The following is a 19,724-nucleotide window of genomic DNA, read 5'->3' as shown; positions in this document are numbered from 1 at the left end:
GTGATCTTTGTAGTGTGGGGTTGTTTCTTGTGTGTTGTTGTGTGGTTAGGTGACACACAACTGTTGGGGTATCTTTTTAAGTTTGTGGTGAGTTATGGAAAGGTGAAGAAATGTGTGTCTGTGATGTTTAGCAGTGCTGCCATATTCTTCATGGGAGTGGCGCAATGCTTACCAGAAGGGCAAAATGGTGATCCTGTGTAGAATGTAAGACCCCAGGTGCCTGGGCTTCCTCAGTTTCCTGGGACTAAAGATGGGTGGAGACACACCAGGGCAATGTAGCCCTTTCCTTCTTTATCCACTTCATGAGGGGAGAGGAGGGATAAGGGTGCCGCCTATCCTATTGGTTTCTTGCTTAATTTTTACATTTCTCAATTTTAATTTTTAATAGTTTTCTAACTTCATTACATTACACACATATCATATATTTTCATTCTTTAAAAGTATTGGTTTGTTTTATGACCTGGAATATGGTCTGTTCTGGAGAATATTTTATGTAGTCTTCTGTAATAGATACACAGCTTCTGTCATATAATTGGTATATAGATAAGTCTAATAGGGTTATACTATTGCTTAAGTTGTATTTCCAGTTAATATTCTACCTAATTTTCTTTCCAATTTAGGAAGTGGATTATTATTGATGTCTCACTGCTATTGTTAACTGACCTTTTATTCTAAAATTAATTTCTTCCATTTATTGGTGAGGTGGAGTAGTTGGGCCATAGGCAACAGTGCTCTAGAATTACCCTTGGTGCAATATTTTGGGTTTGCTTGTAGAGTAACCAGACCTGCCACATGCAAAAAAAATTCATATTAATAAAGTGAGTCAAGGAAGTGGGGCAGATATAGAATAATCATAATAATTTGTAGATTATATAAAACATGTTATAAGAATAATATCCAAAGTAACTAGAAATGAGGGCCAGGTTGGAAGTTTGCCACAAAGGGTGGGGTATGCATATAGGACAGAGAAAGAACCACTATGACAATTATAGTTGGAAATGATCACTCTGGACAAGAACTAAGTGCTAAAAGGAAGTAAAGTGATAGGCATGATACCCATCAACAGTATTGCAAACGACAGTGCATAAAAAGAAAAAAGGAAAATGAAGAGAATAGAAAAATGTTTACCATGGAGTCAGGCTGGGAGTGTGGGAATAATTACAGGGTAAGGGAAACTCATGACATTGGTGGCAGGAAATATACACAGGTGAAAGAATGGGTTCTGAAATATTAAACAATGCTGGAACTGTGATTCAGCATTATGTTAAATTTTCCTATTAATTTTTTTAATCTCTTCCAAGATTTATTTGTGAGTCTCTGAATTATGGTCAGTGAACTTACATGGAACCAGAGGCAGTTTGTGGCCATGACTTCCAGTCTCCTAGATGAACAGGGGGATGGGAGGAGGTCTCCCATCCCCAACTCCATGAGAGCGTGGAGATTTTGGTTACAAAACTCGCATACCTGAGTTTTCAACAGATTCATTCATAGATGAGGCTTATCTGAGCCCGTGGAAATCGGCCAGAAGCATGGCAGGATTGGGTTCTGGAGGTTTTCAGCTGCCAGGGCTCTGTTTGGGCTGGTCGAGAGACTCACCCGCCCCACTCTGGGGTGCCCCAGATATGAGGTTCACCCTGACACAGGGTCTGGAGGTATCTCTACAGCTTGTTGATCTCTTCCAAGATTTATTTCTGAGTTTCTCTCAATTAAAAATCGTTTTAATGAAATTTTCCCCTTTATTTAAACACCGTGGTTTGCGAGTTGTTCATTATAATTTGTTATAAGCACTCAATATTCCAACATCAATCCCACCACCACTGTCTCCTTTCCTCCACCATTGTCTCCATTTTCTCAACCACCCATCAAGCCTGCCACCAGAGCAGGCCCACAATTTATATTGCTTTTTATAACTAAATGGCTATGGAATGCCAAAAAAATACTACAGTAAAGGAAACTTTGTGAAAATTGTTGTATTTCACCATGGGGACTTTAAGTCTTTGTCTGAGGGTTTACTAAGTGTTGTTGCTAGTTAAGCCTTCTATGTTAATGGTTTTGTTAGTTGAGCTTAGTTGGCTCGACTATTGCATTCCTATCCAATCTGGTGTGCTCCTACTGTGATGTTCATATTGTAGAGTTTGGAGATGTCACTCAACAAAGTTCAGAATATTTAACTGGGCAGAGCTTACATGGTGGTGGCAATAGGACATGGGTGTGGCTCTCGGGGCTTGCAAGAGGACAGAATGGGGAAGAGGAGGTTGCCCACCCCAACTCTGAAAAGTCTGGGAGTTTTCAGGAAAAAAATGGAGTGTACCAGAACTTACCCAACTCCCTCTTGAGATTGTTTTAGAGGTCTCAGTCAGGATCTGGTACATCCAAGAAATTTTTGCAGCTAGTGAGTTTTAATCACGAGTCTCTGAAACAGGGCTGGTAGATGAGCATACATGGTGGTGGCAATGGGGACGGACCATGGGTCAATAATTTTTTTAAAAATTCTTATTAGCCCCTTGAGTTATCTCCCTGGTTCACATGTATGTATGAGATTGAAATTAGTAATGCTTTCCCATTGTAACACCTTTGATGGACTGATAAACTTCCATTTTTCTTCATTTAAGCCATGAGCACCATTTATACTTCTCAGATAATTGTGAAGGTTTGAGAGATTATTGGATTGTGTGTTTAAAGTACCTAACATGGTCATTCAATATTACTTCTCTCCCTATTCAAACAAATAACTGTTTCAAGCTAGATTATTGTATCTTGAGTGATTATCATAGTATCTGGCATATGGCTTTTGTACAACAAATAAACTGAAATGAAGGATAGATAGGTGGTCAGAATAATTACTAATTTATAATTATTGATTTGTGAGTATTAAAATAAGTGATGCTTAAGAAGACTACATAATTGCGTATCACACCTACCAGTCAAGCCACAATCAATCCATTCTCACTCAGATGTATACCTATCAAGCTATTCTAGATCACTTTAGTGCTCAAGTAGGACCCTGGGGAACTCTTGCTTTTAAAAACTGTTATTCTTACTCATAAGTATAATGCATGAGAAGATCTGTTATTTTTTAGTTACCAGTACTCCATAGGAAATTCTACAAACATACCTTTTATTTTCAGCCAGATTTTCTAGTAGACCAAAGGAACAGACTTATTGGTGCAATATGATAATGCAAAAATGGCATTTCAAGATTTAATTTGATAACTGAGAAAACATAATGAAAGGTTAATAAAACTACAAGGCTATGATATCTAATTGTTGTTTTGATTTGCATTTCCCTGATGACTAGGAATGTGAAGCATTTTTTCATGTGCCTTTTGGCCACTTGTATTTCTTTTTTGAGGAAACTTCTGCATTCAAAAGAACAAAAGCAACCAGTGCTGGCGTGGATGTGGGGAAAAAGGGACGCTCCTTCACTTTTGGTGGGAATGCCAACTGGTCCAGCTTTTCTGGAAAACAATATGACAGTCCTTCAAAAACTAGAAATTGAGCTTCCATATGACCCCGCAATACCACTACTGGGAATATATACCAAGGATGCAAAAGAGCACAGTAGAAATGACATCTGTACCTATATATTCATTGCAGCACTGTTCACAATAGCCAAAATCTGGAAACAACTGAGTGCCCTTTATAAAACAGATGACTGGTTAAAGAAACTTTGGTCCATCTACACAATGGAATACTATGCAGCTATTAGGAGAGATGAAGTCATGAAATTTGCTTATAAATGGATAGACATGAAGAGTGTCATGCTAAGTGTAATGAGTCAGAGAGGGACAGACATAGAGGAACTGCACTCATTTGTGGAGTGTAGGGTAGCATCACATGAGGCTGACACACAAGGACAGTAGATACAAGGGCCAGGGGGATTGCCCTATAGCTGGAAGACTGCTTCATGAGCAGAGGGGAGAAGGCAGATGGAATAGAGAAGGGATCACTAAGAAAATGATGACTGGATGAATCAGTTGGGATAGGAGATGTGTGTCGAAAGTAGATAATGGACCAAACATGATGACCTCTCAGTGTCTGTGTTGCAAGCTCTAATGCCCCAAAGTAGGGAGAGAGTATGGGGAATATTGTCTGCCATGGAGGCAGGGGGAGGGTGGGAAAGGGGGAGTATACCCGGGATATTGGTGGTTGGGAATGTGCACTGGTGGAGGGATGGGTGTTTGATCATTGTGAGATTGTAACCCAAACATGAAAGCTTTTAACTATCTCACAGTGATTCAATAACATTTTTAAAATGTAAAAAAAAAACCAAAAAACTACAAGGCTAGCAGCCTTGTAGGGGTTCCTTTGTCATGTTCTAACTCTTTAGAGTGTTGGTGCAATTTGCTGTTATGTCCACTTTCTTGGGAAGATTCATATAGGAGCTTTTAGTTTTATGGCAGGAATTCCATAATACCTTTGTTACATATGCTCTGAACAGCCAAAATAGAAAAATAGATCTCTAGACCCACTCAGCATATGATGTTGGGATTCCTACTATTTCTGTTTTTAGGCCCCACCACATTCCTTTCTTATTTCCCAAAATCCATCAGTACACTGGGAATTTTAACACACTTTGGCTCAGTTCCTATTACAAGGAGATTTAAATTATTTTAAAAGATATGTCTGTTTAGGAAAATGTTATCATCTTTATAATGCTTAATCTTCATTTATTATAAATGAGAGTAAATTATGACATTCTGGTTAACTCATGAGCTGTTTTAATCTTAGACACCGTGGCATATAATACTATTAAAGACATGTTTTCATGCATATGATGCTGCAACATGATACCTTCTACTGGAGTGTCACTCCCTGATAGTTTCTCCAATCTTCCCTCAGTGGTGACACTCGGGTGGAGGATGTGGTGTTGAAATACTCTTTGAAATTGCACCCTATCATTAACAAGGTAGAAAAGGTAGTTATTTTTAAAAATAAAAATAATTTTCTTTAGGTAAGTTTAAATATTTATTTCTGAAGTAAATGACCAAGTTGGTTGAAAATCTGACAAATCAGTAGTAAACCTCTTAACTAAATAGTAAATTCCTCTACTTAGAGTTGAAACCTGTAGCCTTGTCACTAGTATACCAGGCAAACACAGGAGCACATAGCAAATAGAGAAAACAGAGGAAACAGGAAGAAGGGGCTTCAATTAGGCAGGGCTAAGCAACAGTGCAGGAAGCTTTTCCAAATCTGATATCAGAGTGTGGACAGATCACCAGCATCTTTATGATTCCATCTGGATTCAATACATGGGGATTCTGTTGCAGATCATCCCTGAGATTCAATATTCATTGCTTCTAAGCAGAGCATAAATCTGATAGCTAAACTAAGGCAGCAGGCTGTGAAAATTGCCCATGTAAGGATAACGGTTTACTGAGTTCAGAATAATAGTTTCTTACTCCTCGGTCAGCAAAAGTCACTGTACACTGTAGAGAAAAAAAATCCAGTGGACAACAGTTTTGTTTTTCCAAAATCGATACAATTTTCCCCCACGTTTGTTCAAATGTATCAGTGATTTCTAGATCTTGTGGCTTACCCAAACACAATTTGTGTTGTTACATGCTATAAATGAACCGAAATATAAGGCATTTATAAAGGTACAAACAAATGTCTGACGTATCATATTGACATACTTATGTCTTTTTTTTTTTTGCTTTTTGGGTCACACCTGGCAACGCACAGGGGTTACTCCTGACTCTGCACTCAAGAATTACCCCTGGTGGTGCTCAGGGGACCACAGAGGATGCTGGGAATTAAACCTGCGTCGGCCATGTGCAAGGCAAATGCCCTACCCGCTGTGCTATCTCTCCAGTCCCCTCATACTTATGTCTTAAAGCAATATAGGACATAGAAGCAGATAGCACTGCACTGTAGCACTGTCGTCCCGTTGTTCAATTTGCTCGAGCAGGCACCGGTAACATCTCCATTGTGAGGCTTGTGGTAACTGTTTTTGGCATATCGAGTACACCACGGGTAGCTTGCCAGGCTCTGCTGTATGGGAGGGATACTCTCGGTAGCTTGCTGGGCTCTCTGAGAGGGACCAGAAGAATCGAACCCAGGTCAGCCGCATGCAAGGCAAACGCCCTACCCGCTGTGCTATCGCTCCAGCCCATAGAAGCAGATAAGAACAAATATTTTTTCAAAAGTTTTGTAAAAATATTCTGTCAAAACAACTAAAGAGAAACAGGAAAAAAGATGTTTCAGTGTAATCTGGGTTATGAGTACTGTCCTGAAAGTGATTCAACCATATTTAAAAAATTACCTAAATTTGTGATTTTCTTCCACAAAAGCCTGTGAATTTCAAAAGTTTCCTAATCAGATCGATTTCTCAGGAATTATTTAAAAAAAAACATAAAGACACAAAGCAGATATAAAGTTTGTTCTGATAATTATATGACCTGACCTCTGCATGTGTATATCTATAGAACATAACTCAAACAGATTGCCTCTCTCAGGAACCATAGGTCCATTAAATACTAAGAGGAATATTCTATTTATTTTATTTTATTTTATTTTTATTAATGAGTCACCGTGATGGTACAGTTACAGAGTTTCGTGCTTGTGTTACAGTCATACATTACTCGAGTACTCATCCAGTGCCCATTCTCCTCCAAGGATGGCCCCAGTGTTCCTCCCATCCCCCACCCTGCCCCCTACCCCACCAGTGTGACAGGGAATTTAAGAAGAATATTTTAAAAATCACTATTACACAAATGAATGAATATGCAATTCAGAATAAATGTCTTTGTTAAAGTGCCTTTTTTATTTCATTTGTATCAACCTTTCAAACCACGTCACTTAAAAAAAAAAAAAAGATACCACATGTTGTTAGGGTCAGAGAGCTAGTACAGTGACCAAGCCATTTGCCTTGCATGTGAGCAGACAGCATTGGATTCCTAGTATTGCCTCTGGTTCCCCAAGCAGTATCAGGAGCCACTCCCTGAGCACAAAACTATGAGTATATCCTGAGCAATATCAGGTGTTGCCCATCAATAATAATTAAATTCTGTTGGTTAGCAAACAATGCAATAACTTTTAATAACCTGCAACAGAATATTTTACCCAAAGTCATAGATCAAGAAATTCTTACAGACCTACTTTTAGCCACTCTGGATTAGAATATAATAAGGAATGATTTATAAATGTTTTTAAGTGATAATATTCTTTGACCTAAAAATATTTTTGCCTAATATTTATTTTTTGCCTAATATTTAAAAAATTAAGAAAAGAAAAAAATTCGCATCCTAAAAAGTTTGAAAACTAGTTCTGACTCTGGGAAATTTTTTCAGCTAAAGAGAAACTACTTTCATCCAGAAAAAGTCCTTCTAACTACCACTTCACCCATGTGAAACCGTCAGCCAGACATAGAATAGATAGCAGAAAGCAAAACAGGAAAGAATTCAACATAAAAAGACACTGTCGGGCTGAACTGATAGTACGGCAGCAAACCTGGGTTTGATCCCCAGCATCCCATATGGTTCCCCCAAGCACCGTCAGGAGTAATTCCTGAGTGCAGAGCCAGGAGTAACCCCTGAGCATCGCTGGGTGGAACCCTAAAAGAAAAAAATGACCTGCCACAGTGGCAGGGTGGGGTGGGGGGAGATGGGATTGGGGAGGATGGGAGGGATGCTGGGTTTACTGGTGGTGGAGTATGGGCACTGGTGAAGGGATGGGTTCCCGAACTTTGTATGAGGGAAGCATAAGCACAAAAGTGTATAAATCCATAACTGTACCCTTACGGTGATTCATTAATTAAAAATAAATAAATTTATTTAAAAAACAAAAAACAAAACAAAACAAAACAAGAATAAAAATAACTGTTTCACCAGTGGGGGAAAAAAATGACACTGCCAACTATTCAGTTTAGTGCTCTAAAATAATTAATTAAATGACTACCTTTGTAGAGCTGGCATGACCAAAACAGCACAAGTCTTTTTTTTCCCATTTTCTGAAATATATTCTTATTGAATCATCATGAATTACAAAATTTAAAATCTATTCATAATTGAGCCTCAGCCGTACAATTTTCCCACAAAAATCCAATCACCAGTGTCCATTACCTCCACTAATGTCCCCAGTTTCCCTCCTGTACCCCAGCCTGCCTCTATGGCAAGCACTGTTTTCTTTATCTTTCCACTCTCCCTTATTTTATGCACTTTTTCTAATACTGTTACTGGTAGGGTATCAACATGCATTTCACTTTACCTCATTTCAGGACCTCTTATTGTTGTTGTAGTGATCCATTCCATGAACTGTCACACCTTCCCTTACTCCCTTCACCGAGGGCAAACTTCCTATGAAGGTCAGGTTCTCCTGCTCTTTGCTGCCCAAGTTGTTAAAATCTATACTACTTCTAGGTTAAATATGAAATGAATATTTTGAATGTAATATTTAATAAGGACAATCTGAATTCAGAGTAATTTTATGCAAGGACAATTTTTATTTCATTGGAACCCAGTATGTTAAACGTGATGTGCTGAGGTTGTGTCCAAAGGAAATAGAGAGAACCCCCAACTGAGATTCAGTGAGGTCTTCAGCACTCCCATACCTTGTGGGTTTGATGCTTCTGGTCACCACATAGCAAGCTGTCTTAAGGACATCTAAAGTGGACACAAAATGGTCATGCAGTTTGATGGTCTTCATGCATCACCTGTTCTTATAATTCCATACACACATGGTCTTGTCATCAGCACAACTGACGGTAAAGGTGCCTCAGAATGGAACAAGATCCCATGCACCCAGTTATCATGGCCCAAAGGGTAATAAGGCTCTTGCCAGTGCTGACATTTCATGTCTTAATCATCTTATCTGTAGATCCAGATAGTAAAAAAGTTCCAGGCTGGCCATTTTTCAGTATGAGAATCTCTTGCTTCCACAGTGGAAAGATGTGCATTTTCTGGAGCCCAAGATATGCATTCCACAGCATATTGATGTTCCTGAAGCTCCTTCTTGCACTGTGTAGTTGCTATCACCCAGACTCTCACAGTACAGTCTTGGGACTAGCTTGTTAACAGTGTGCCATCTTGATTTAGTTGCATCATACATACCCACTTCATGTGGCCTGTGAATATCTTCATGCAGTGGCCATTGTGTATATCCCACATTTTTAAGGTTTTATCCTGTGAGGCAAAGACTATACAACCTCCAATGGGCATGAGGCCACTAAAGAAACATCATGATCATGACTGTAGCTGGTTATAATGAGGAGACAACTCTGAAAATCCCACAATTTGATGACAGTATCTACAGAGCAGGAGGCAAGTGATTTCCCACTTTGATCAAGTGAAATACACTAATCTGAGTCTGTATGTGCTTTAAGAGTTTGTTCCAAAGTTCCAGTCTCATAATCCCATGTTTTTATTGTTGCGTTTCCTGAAGCTGAAACCATAATGATGAATACGGGGTGGAAAATCTTGCTAGAAACCAGGCTCCTGTGGTCATTGAATGCATATTTTTCTAGAACAAGGGGTACCCATTCTATCAGATCTTGTGTCTGTACAAGGTGTACAATTGTTTTCGGTTCTTCTTTTTCTTAGTTTATTTTTAATTCTAAATCCATAAACTTCTTCTATAAACTAATGCTGGATGTTCATTTCTTTTCTAAAAGTCTGGCATATTTATTATCTAATTCTTGACTCATATCCAATTCAGCTTACATTTTAAAAATGTAATATGCCTGTTCAAAGCCATTTGAACAAAGGTAATCAGCTATGACTCTGGAGTTCTCCTCATTGTCTCAGGGTAAGTGCCATTTTGGCCACAGTGTTAAGCTTTTTTGATGTCATGCTCTCCTTTCTTGGGAAAGTGAAGTGTCTTTCAATTCCTAGACATATATTAGACCACTGATTGGACTCCAAATATGATAAATTGTTTCTCTCACAAATGATACCCAATATGTCAGGTTCATTCCATGAGCGCTCTGCGCCCTCAGTCTCAGTAGAGCCTTTTCCCACCTTGGCTTTCATAGACTAATGGGAGACTGCCAGATTTAGATGAAAAGGAGAAAGGATAGAGGGAAAGAGCAAGGAGGGTGGAGCATTGGACTCAGTCCTTGAGAAGGGAAGAGGCAGTAGAGCACAGGTTCCTGAGACTTTACAGGACCTGAGACCAGCCCTGGTTTCTCTCCTCATACACACAACAGACCGCTTCCATCCTTCCCTTTCTCACTGCTTAAGCTATATCTGAGGATCTCTACTTCCCTGCTCCCTCACTAGTTATCTCTGTGTCCTCACTTCACAGCCACCCAACCTCTCGAACTGCTTCTTCCTGGCTCTACTTATAATCCCCTCTCTGCCTGTCCACAAGAGATCTTGGTTGACATCTGTACCTGGGTGTTCACAGATATTCTAGAGCTCCTGTATTTTCTCAGGGAGTATTGATTTCCTTTGTATCCCCTGAGGATACTCTCCCATCCTGGAAGCCTCACTGTCCTTTGAGGTTCAAGCTTATGCTCACCCTCCTTACCATGGCACCCAAAGATACATGACTGACATCAGTAAACATATTGTCACGAGCTCTGCTGCTGTGGTTGCATGTGGGTGCTCAAGTTTAAAGGGGACACCGCCTCTCCTCCCACCAAAAGAGCTTTGCCCTCTGTAGGACAAGAAGCTTTAAAGTCATAAATATTTGGTCAGAATGCAAATACAACCATAAATGTCCTTAGCTCTTAAAGGAATTCACATGAAAGTTGGACAAAAGACTCAATTCAGTTTTTCCTTGTGTGCCAGTGAGGAAATGATGTGATTGTTGCCTGAAATACAATATTTTTGTCCTGAAATCTCATGTCAACTAGGGCACTGCAGGAATAGATGTACAGCCAAAGGTCATTGGCCTGCCAGTGGATCTCCAACTGGTAGAATCTTAATAGAATTTCAGATCCTATTGGGCCATGCGATCTTTTTAAGGGGGCTTGTTGAGTTTAAGAATTGTCTTCCACTTTTTGACTTTTAATCTGTGCTTGACCTGACTGTTCAAGTGTGTTTCTTGAAGATAGCAATATTGAGTTTAATTTTCTAATCCATCCTGTCACCTGTATCCCTTAATTGGTGCATTTAGCCCATTGACATTGAGAGAGATTATTGTTACAGAGTTTTGTGCCATCTATCTGCAGGAGTTAGGAGTGTTTGTGGGGCTTGTCTTCTCTAAAGTGGCCCATGGAGTCTTCTTGTAACAATGGTTTTGAGTCAGTGAAGATCCTGAATTGTTTATCTGTGAAGTTGTATGTTGTTTCTTCAAATCTGAATGAGAGAATGACTGGGTGAAGAATTCTTAAAGAAGCATTGATTTCATTGAGTTTTTTTTTCACTATATCACAACACTTTCTTCAGTCCCAAACGGTTTCATCTGATAAATCTGCTTTAAATCTTTTTTTTTGTATCTTATATAAATTTTATTGAATCACCATGTGGAGGGTTACATAGTTCTCTCAGGATTATGTCAGTTATACAATACTCAAACACCCTTCCCTTCACCAGTGCCCATATTCCATCACCAACCACCCCATTATACCTCCCGCCCCATCCCGCCTCCCCAGTCCGCGCCCTTGAAAGTGATAAATTTCACTTCGTTTACGCTTTATCGTGGTTACATTCCATGTTTCAACACATAACTCACTATTGTTGCTAGGGTTTCCCCAAAAAAAGAAAAGACAGTCCTACTGTCAAGGAAGCATTTGATAGCTCTCCATTGCTGAGAATGTAGAGATATTAAGTCCCGCTGTTTGTTACATAACTTTTCTATTTTTCCCCCCGCCTCGTCCCGCACCACCGAGTTCACGCCTGTTTAGTAATCACCACGCTGCCTGACAAAGGGAAAACAAACCAAAAAAGATGGTTATTTCCCGTCATCAGCCGGCTTGGGGCTCTGGCTTAGTTGATAGTCTGGAAGAATGTCTGCCAGCAGTTTCTGGAACCAAAAGTAATACGCTGGTATCGGCCCCGGCTCGAGATTCCCCCAGCGTCCCACTGTTCCAAGTACATAATAATTTATTCCCTTGTATCCCATTCCCATGCCACCAGGTCCGTGTCAGCTTAATGGACATCATACTATGGTTAACGCCATGCCACGTTTCTTCCCAAGAAAGAAGGATATTTCTTCTCAGCCGGCGTGGGGATATGGCTTAGTTCAGTCTATAGAGATGGCTACCACTTTGATTGCCTTCAATATTTCAGCAAAAGACTTACTATTCTTGTTAGGATTTCCCACCAAAGTCCGACCAGTTAAGAAGGAACCATTTCATATTGGTTATAATTAAATGACATTAGGTCGCGCGGCCATGGCAGCGGTCTCGCAGCTTTGAATTTCTGTATAAAGTCCAGGGAAAGTACAGCCAGAAATTACACGTCACTACAAACTTTAACCCTATTATGTTCCCCCCAAAGTCCAACCCGTTACAAAGGAACCATTTCATATTGCTGATGATTAGATGACATTAGGCTGCCGCAGCCGCGCGGTTTTGGGTTTCTATATAAAGTCCAGGAAAAATTCTGCCTAAAATTCTATCGCTACAATCTTTTACCCTTCAACAAAAAACTCAGTACTATTGTTTGGAGTTCCCCCCCGCACGGTAAGCCCTGCCAAAAAGGAACATTTACGCGTTGCTGACAATCAAGAGATATTAGGTCGCGTGGCTGCTATTGCAGCCGCGCGGTTTTGGATTTCTATTTGAAGTCCAGGGAAAATTCTTTTGGTAATTGCATCACTCGCTGGCGGTTCAGTTGCCTCCGGGGTCGATCTCACGTGGCGGCACAAAGGAGCGTCCCCACATGGCTCTGTGCTTAAATATCATTGGCACAGGGTGGATCCGGAAGTCCCGCCCCATCGGCTTTCCCGGCTTCCTGCATAGTCTAAAAATCGGCTGTTGCCTCGCTACGTTCAAAAAGAAAGAGTTGAGAGAGAAAGGACCATACCCCGCTGGCCGCGCCTGGGCCAGTAGCTCCGAGCACACAGTTTGAAGGCATTTTGGGGGCGCCGCTCGTGTCCAAAGTGGTTCAGTTGCCTCTGGGGTCGATCTCGCGTGGCGGTACAAAAAGAAATCTGCTTTAAATCTTAAGGACGCTCCTTTGTATAAAATTTCCTTCTTTGATCTTGCTGCTTTAAGTATTCTATTTTATCTATTATTTTAGTCATTCTGATTAGGATGTGTCTTAGGAATATTTTTATTTAGTTCTCTTTTAGTTGGTACCCTTCTGGTTTCCTGGACCTAGGTGCATGTGCTCTTCGACTCTGGGAACTTTTCAGCAATAATGTCTTTGACTGTTGCTCCTTCACCAAGGTTGTCTTCCAGGCCTCTGGGATCCTGGTGATTATTATGTTGTTCCTCTTGAATTCATCCCACAATTCTTTTGTCTATTCATTTGTTTTAAGTCTTTTATCCATCTTCTGCTGTTAGCTGAAGTTTTTATTGGTCTCCTCTTGGAGCTCACTGATTTTGTCCCAAGCTACTTTTACTTAGCCTTCCAGTGAGTTTTTCATTTCACCTACCAAATACTTTAGTTCTGTCATTTCTGCTTGTAGTTTTCTTATTTCTAATTTCATATCCTCCTGATTTTATTAGCTTTCCATTCCATTGTTTCTTTGAGCTCCTTAGGCATTCTCCACATTTCTGCTTTACTTTTTTTATTTTATTTTATTTTTAATTTATTTATTTTTTAATTTTTATTATATCACCATGTGGAAAGTTACAAAGTTTTCAGGTTTATGTCTCAGTTATACAATATTCAAACACCATCCCTTCACCAGTGCCCATATTCCACCACCCAAATCCCCAGTATACCCGCCCGCCCCCCACCCCCAACTGTATAACTGATGAATTTCACTTCATTTTCTCTTTACCTTGATTACGTTCCATATTGCAAAACAAAACTCACTATTGTTGTTGGAGTTTCTCCCCAAGAAAGACAGCCCTACTAAGGAAGCATTTGATAATTGGTTTTCCATTAAAAGATTGTATGTTTTCAGTTTTTAGAAAAGGTCGCGCGGATGCACTAGCGGCCGCGCGGCTTGGATGTGTTCCAGTCCCGCAACCCAGAGCCATGTTAGTTTCTGCTCAGTGTCGCCAGGGCTCCATCTGGAGAAGGTGTACCGGCTGTACCTCCTCCGTCTGGATCCCTGGTGTTGTTGGCCCGGATTCCGGTCCGGAGCATTTCTCCGGCCGTGTTGGTCACCAGACTGCCTGGCCTCTTCTCTGTTGAATGTGGCGAGATCACATTTCTGCTTTAAAATCTTTATCTGAGAGGTTTTGTATCTGGATAATACTTAAGTCTTCAGGACTGCTATCTTCATTCACTAAGTATGTTGGGTTTCTGCATTGCTTCCTTATCATGCCTTTTGCACACTGGTGAGTGTCTACATTTCACTGCTTTCAATCCTCCACAACCAGGGAGCTCTCTGAGTGGCCCAGCTGTTTTTTGTTCTCTGTTGAAGCTATTCAGCATAATTTGTTATTACTTATCTTGTATTCCTTTCACTGGTCGAGGAACATTGTGTTCCATATGGGATACAGAGGATGGGCAGCTTCGTAAGAGGCCAAACCTCTAGAGGTAGCTGCTCTTCCACCTCAGTGTTGGTTGGGTCTATGGAGCTCAGCATGCCTCCACCTAATATGCTCTTTGAATTATGTATTTCGTATTTTTGTTTTAATTTATATTCATTCATTTTGCTTTGGAGGCCATACCCTATTCTGCTCAGGGGCTGTTTGCTGCTCAGTTCTTGGGGCTCACTCTCTAGCAGTGCTCAAGTAACTGGGGATCTAACCTAAGCCTCTTATATGCAAAGCATGGGCTTCATCCTTTTGAGCCATCTCCCCAGCCCCTGAATTTGTTTTTGAATGCAAGCATTTGTAACTATATATTTCACTCATTTTACTCTTAAGATTTTTTTGCTATAGCTCACAGGTTTTGCTATGTGATGTTATTAAGTTTCAAGCATTTTCCAATTTCTCTTATTTTTTCATGATCCCATATGTTGTATTTAGAAGTATAGCTTAATATCCAAACACATGTATTTTCAGTTATCACTTAGCATTCTTTTTGTTACAGCATGCATGAGAGCTTAGTGATTAGGGGATATAGACTATTTGTAATACTTTGACATTTATTTAAACTTTATGGCCCATTCATGACTATTATGTAGTCCTTTTGATATGTAATGCATTTAGTGCTTATTTTTGACATTTTTTAGACTTTATGGCCCAAGATTTATCACTATTTTGTAGTTCATATACATAAATGTTTTGGTTGTATATGTGAAAAAGAAAGTGTTATCTTGTTGAGATGATTGTGTTTAATTAATAGATTGAACTTGATTACTACAATAAATTTATGTAGAACTATTGTAGTTTTGCCTGCTAGTTATTCCGTTACTGAGAGAATATTTAAAATATTACATTCTAAAAATATTATATTATAACTGGTAAATTTTTCATTTCTTTATATTTATTCATTGTTCTGACTATATTTTGAAACTATTAGTTGCATAAAATTTATAATTGTTTTCTCCTTCTGGTGAGTTTATGCATTTATCCTAATTTGAAGAATAAAATGTTCACCTCTTCTGCTGTTCCTTCTCCTTTCTTCCCCAGTAACAATCTCCCCACACAAACTTTGCTGTGGTAATGATGGGAAACTAAATGGGAAGTTCAACATCATTTGTTGGAGTCTGTAACCCACATTATTTGCAATTCTGTTTGCACCAAATATGGCCTATAGCAACAAAATCATAGAAGAATGAAAGTTATTTTGAAAGCTGAGTGAAAGGGTGTTTAGAAAACAATGATTAAGGCTTGTTGTTTTTGTTGATTTTGCCTTGGGCACACCCAGTGTGCTTGAGGCCTACTTGGAGCTCTGTCCTTAAAGTCTTGCCCTGTGGACCAGGTGGTGCCAGAAATGGAACCCACAGCTTTCATCACTGTCACTGTAGCACTGTCACTGTCATCCCGTTGTTTATAGATTTGCTCAAGCGGGCACCAGAAACGTCTTCTTCATTGTGAGACTTGTTGGGCTGGAGCAGTAGCACAGTGGGTAGGGCATTTGCCTTGCACGTGGCTAACCCAGGTTTGTGATTCCTCCGTCCCTCTCGGAGAGCCCAGCAAGCTATGGAGAGTATCCCGCCCACACGGCAGAACCGGGCAAGCTACCCATGGCGTATTCGATATGCCAAAAACAATAACAGTAACAACAGCTTTCATATGCAAAACAATATGTTTGAGTGGTCTACTCAGGCCAGGGTTAGGCATTTTGACTATCAATATAAAGTCAGGTTCTCAAAGAATACATAGAATTCCCTTAATGGATAATTGGTTTGTTGATTACCAATTTTTTTTTTGTGTTAACCTGTTTCAATTCTACTCTCGATGCATCTGTTATAGAGGATAGTCTAGGTAAAATTTTGATAGTTTCAAAGCTATGAGAGATCTTATGTGATTTTTAGCTGCTGCTTCTCACCCAAAATATGCTCCATAGATGGGAAAAGTGTGAATAAATATACATATTTGAGCAGAGTGGAGCTTAGAAACAAATCCCTTTTCTGACTCCTTTGTCCTGTATTTCCTGATTTGTAACCCTTTTCTGGTACTCATTATTGCCAAAACCCTAGTTACTTTTTTACATTTCTGGAATATTCTGTCTATAAAACCTGCTGGAAAACTCTCTCATGTTTGAACTGTCTTTAGTGCACATATGACCAAAGCTGAAATGTTGGTTCCACCTATGGTTTTGTTTGTGAAATAAAAACATCAACCATAAATCTCTCAGCTCATTTTTGTTAGCAATTATTGTGAGCTGACGAAGAACTAGTATAGAAGTTCTTCAGATTAGTATCTGCTAGTCTAATATGGCAGCAGAGTCTCTTGCCCCTGCACCTGGCTGTCTTCACTGGGGTCCCTCAGAGGGGGGTGGGTTGAGTTTCCCTCCCCACACCAAGCAGAGCCCCGGCAGCAGAAGACTCCAGAACCCAGCCACAGCCATGCTCAAGGCCTCTCTCCACACGTTCGGAGGAGCCTCATGCATGAAGGAACCGGCAGAAGAACCCAGGTGTGCGGGACCTGGGGCTGAGATCTCCAAGCCCCTGCTCAGATCAGGACTGGGCATCCTCCACCTAGACCCCCCATTTTCCAGTAGCTTGGCAGCCACACCCACAATCTGCCCCCAGCACTGAGTAATCCCGTCAATGGCCAAGATCCAGAGACTATGAAACAAAGCTCCTGGAAGTGTACAGCTGTATTCAGGAGGCCTAGAACTAGGCACACAGCCTAGTTCTCCCTCTCAGAGAATCTGGCAAGGTACCGAGAGCATCCTGCCCACACAGCAGAACCTGGCAATCACACCGTGATGTATTCGATATGCCAAATACAGTAACAATGATGAGTCTCATTTCCCTTACCCTGATAGAGCCTCCAGTGCGGCACTGGTGGGAATAATGAGCAAAGAGAGGCTGCTAAAATCTCAGGGCTAGGACGAATAGAGATGTTACTGGCGCCTATTCGAGCAAATCGATGATCGATGGGATGACAGTGATACAGTGATACAGTGAATATGACAGCAGATATTCATACTTGGTGTAATAAATTTGTTGGGTTTATATTTATATTTTATAGCCATTCATATTACTTTTCAATAAAGTGCTTTTTGTTTGCATCATCGTCATCATCATCATGATGTTTGCATATCATGCAAAATTTTAGAGTATTTTCCATGAATATTCCTACTCCTTAGGACTATACTGCTGCTTGGTATGTGAAATTGTGACCTTGCCATTTTGGGTTTCTTTTTCTTTGAATCACCATGAAATAGACCATCACAAAGCAATTCATAATTGGATTTCAGTCATTCAATATTCCAAACCCCAAACCCATCCCTCCACCAGTATACAGTGTACAATTCCCTCCACCAATGTCCACAGTTTCTCTCCACCTCCTCTTCCCACCATCCCACCTCCAACCCCTATCTGCCTCTGTGGCAGGCATCTTTCTTCTCTCTCTCTCTCTCTCTCTCTCTCTCTCTCTGCATTATGGTTTTCAACTGGGTGGCAGCTTTGGCTTGTGGTTGTGACTGCCAGGGCTTCTGGAGGTTCGAGGAGGTGGGGGGAGGGAGCTCGTCTCCACCCGAGAGAGCCGGGAGATTTCATCTACAAAACCACATACCCGAAATTTTAGCAGGTTATTATCTTGGAGAGATCCATCCCAGAACACTGGAGTGCAGCCAGAGACATGGCAGTAATTTTGGATTGTGGGAGCAAGTGGCTGCCAGGGGTGCTCTGTTTGGCCAGACACCAACTGACCTGCTCCCCCCTCAATGTACCTTGTTTGTACAGCCTTTTGGGAGTCCCCGATTAATAGCAGCTTCTGATATCTTTTGAGATTTATTTATGGTATTCTGAAGTATGGCCGGTAAATGAGTTTGTATGACTGAGGTGCAGATGGTTTGTGGCTATGGTTTCCATGTACCTAACTTTTGGTAGTTCAGTTTCCCAGGAAACTTGGTTCAGAGTTTTTGAAGTTTTGCCAAAAGCACAGCAGAGATTTGGGGGTTCCAGTAAGCCTAAGGGTACCATCAGGCCACTGATGCACTCACCCTGCACATCCAGGTTGATCTGTTAGCAGCACTGCAACAGCTGGGCCCTAGTAGCGACAGCAGCAGTGGACCAGGCAGGGAGCAGAGCCAGGTCCAGGGCTGCTACAGTACATGGCTTAGGCACTCCTCGGTGGTGGCAGCCCTCAGTCCAGCAGAGCCTAACCAGGTGGTGCATGCCCGTATCCTGGGTCTCCAGACAGTTGGCGCTAAGGAAGGTTTTCCCCTACAGTATGCTGCAAGCAGAGTGGGCTGCTCTGGGGAGGAAATGGTGGTAGCCCCATGATGCGGACCTGGAGTGCCTCCTCAACTCCAGGACCTCCCTGAGTCAGAATATCCAAGGGGCACCCACATTCACTCACGCAAAAATGTTGTGGCCTCATCGGCCTTTTGGAGCACTGATTGCTCTAGTCCCTCCAGAGCTTGCTGCTGGGCCGCCACCATCTTGCCTCCAGTCCATGACCTTACCATTTTGGTATCGTGTCCTTCAAGTAAGTCATTCTGTTTATGAACACGGCAATCACTTTCCACTAATGATTTATAAGACTTTATTGTGAAGTTGCAAACTCCATGTAAAATCCCTATGCCCACGCATTTCTGGAATAGCCCAGTGTTGTTTGCAACTATAAGACTGAGATTTTGGTCCTCAGCAGTGCTCTACATCTCAAAGATTCCACTATTTGGGATTCCGCTATTGAGCTATAGCAAAGTGTGAGATCTCCAGCACACTGGAACCAAGCACACCAGAACACCAACAAAAAAGGGAGTTAGGTGAATGAGGAATTTTTAAGTATTTTAAAATAGTAAATACATATAATTGAAAGTCTGGCTCTAAATAAGTATAAATATAAATATATAAAAATAAATATATGCATATATTTATATATAAATATAAGTATAAATATAAATATATATAAATATAAATATAGGTATAAATATCTCAGTAGAGATATGTTTTCTCTTCCCTTATCACTACATGTATAGAGAGTTATTGGTGGCCATAGGAACAAGGTGGAAGAAGATAATACTTCAAGAATTAGCCCATTAATCTAAATGGTTGATTAGACATTTTGTTCCAGTAGTTCATATTTTACTCTTCTACCAAGCTTAATACATTATAGATATACAGTTATAGTCTTGTCCCTTTAAAGCTTC

At 40.6% G+C, this 19,724-nt stretch overlaps 1 protein-coding gene and 1 pseudogene across 4 annotated transcripts in view; one reads left to right on the top strand and one right to left on the bottom strand.

Annotated features, from left to right (window-relative positions):
* KLHL13 (kelch like family member 13) overlaps positions 1-19,724 on the top strand; it is a 262,857-nt gene that overhangs the window by 40,928 nt on the left and 202,205 nt on the right. The gene's annotated exons all lie outside the window — the stretch shown is intronic.
* LOC101542337 (platelet-activating factor acetylhydrolase IB subunit beta-like) lies at positions 8,537-19,013 on the bottom strand (annotated as a pseudogene).

Source organism: Sorex araneus, chromosome X (genome assembly GCF_027595985.1).
Source record: "Sorex araneus isolate mSorAra2 chromosome X, mSorAra2.pri, whole genome shotgun sequence".
In the NCBI taxonomy this organism is placed as follows: domain Eukaryota; kingdom Metazoa; phylum Chordata; class Mammalia; order Eulipotyphla; family Soricidae; genus Sorex; species Sorex araneus.
This window is presented reverse-complemented; position numbering and strand designations above follow the sequence as displayed.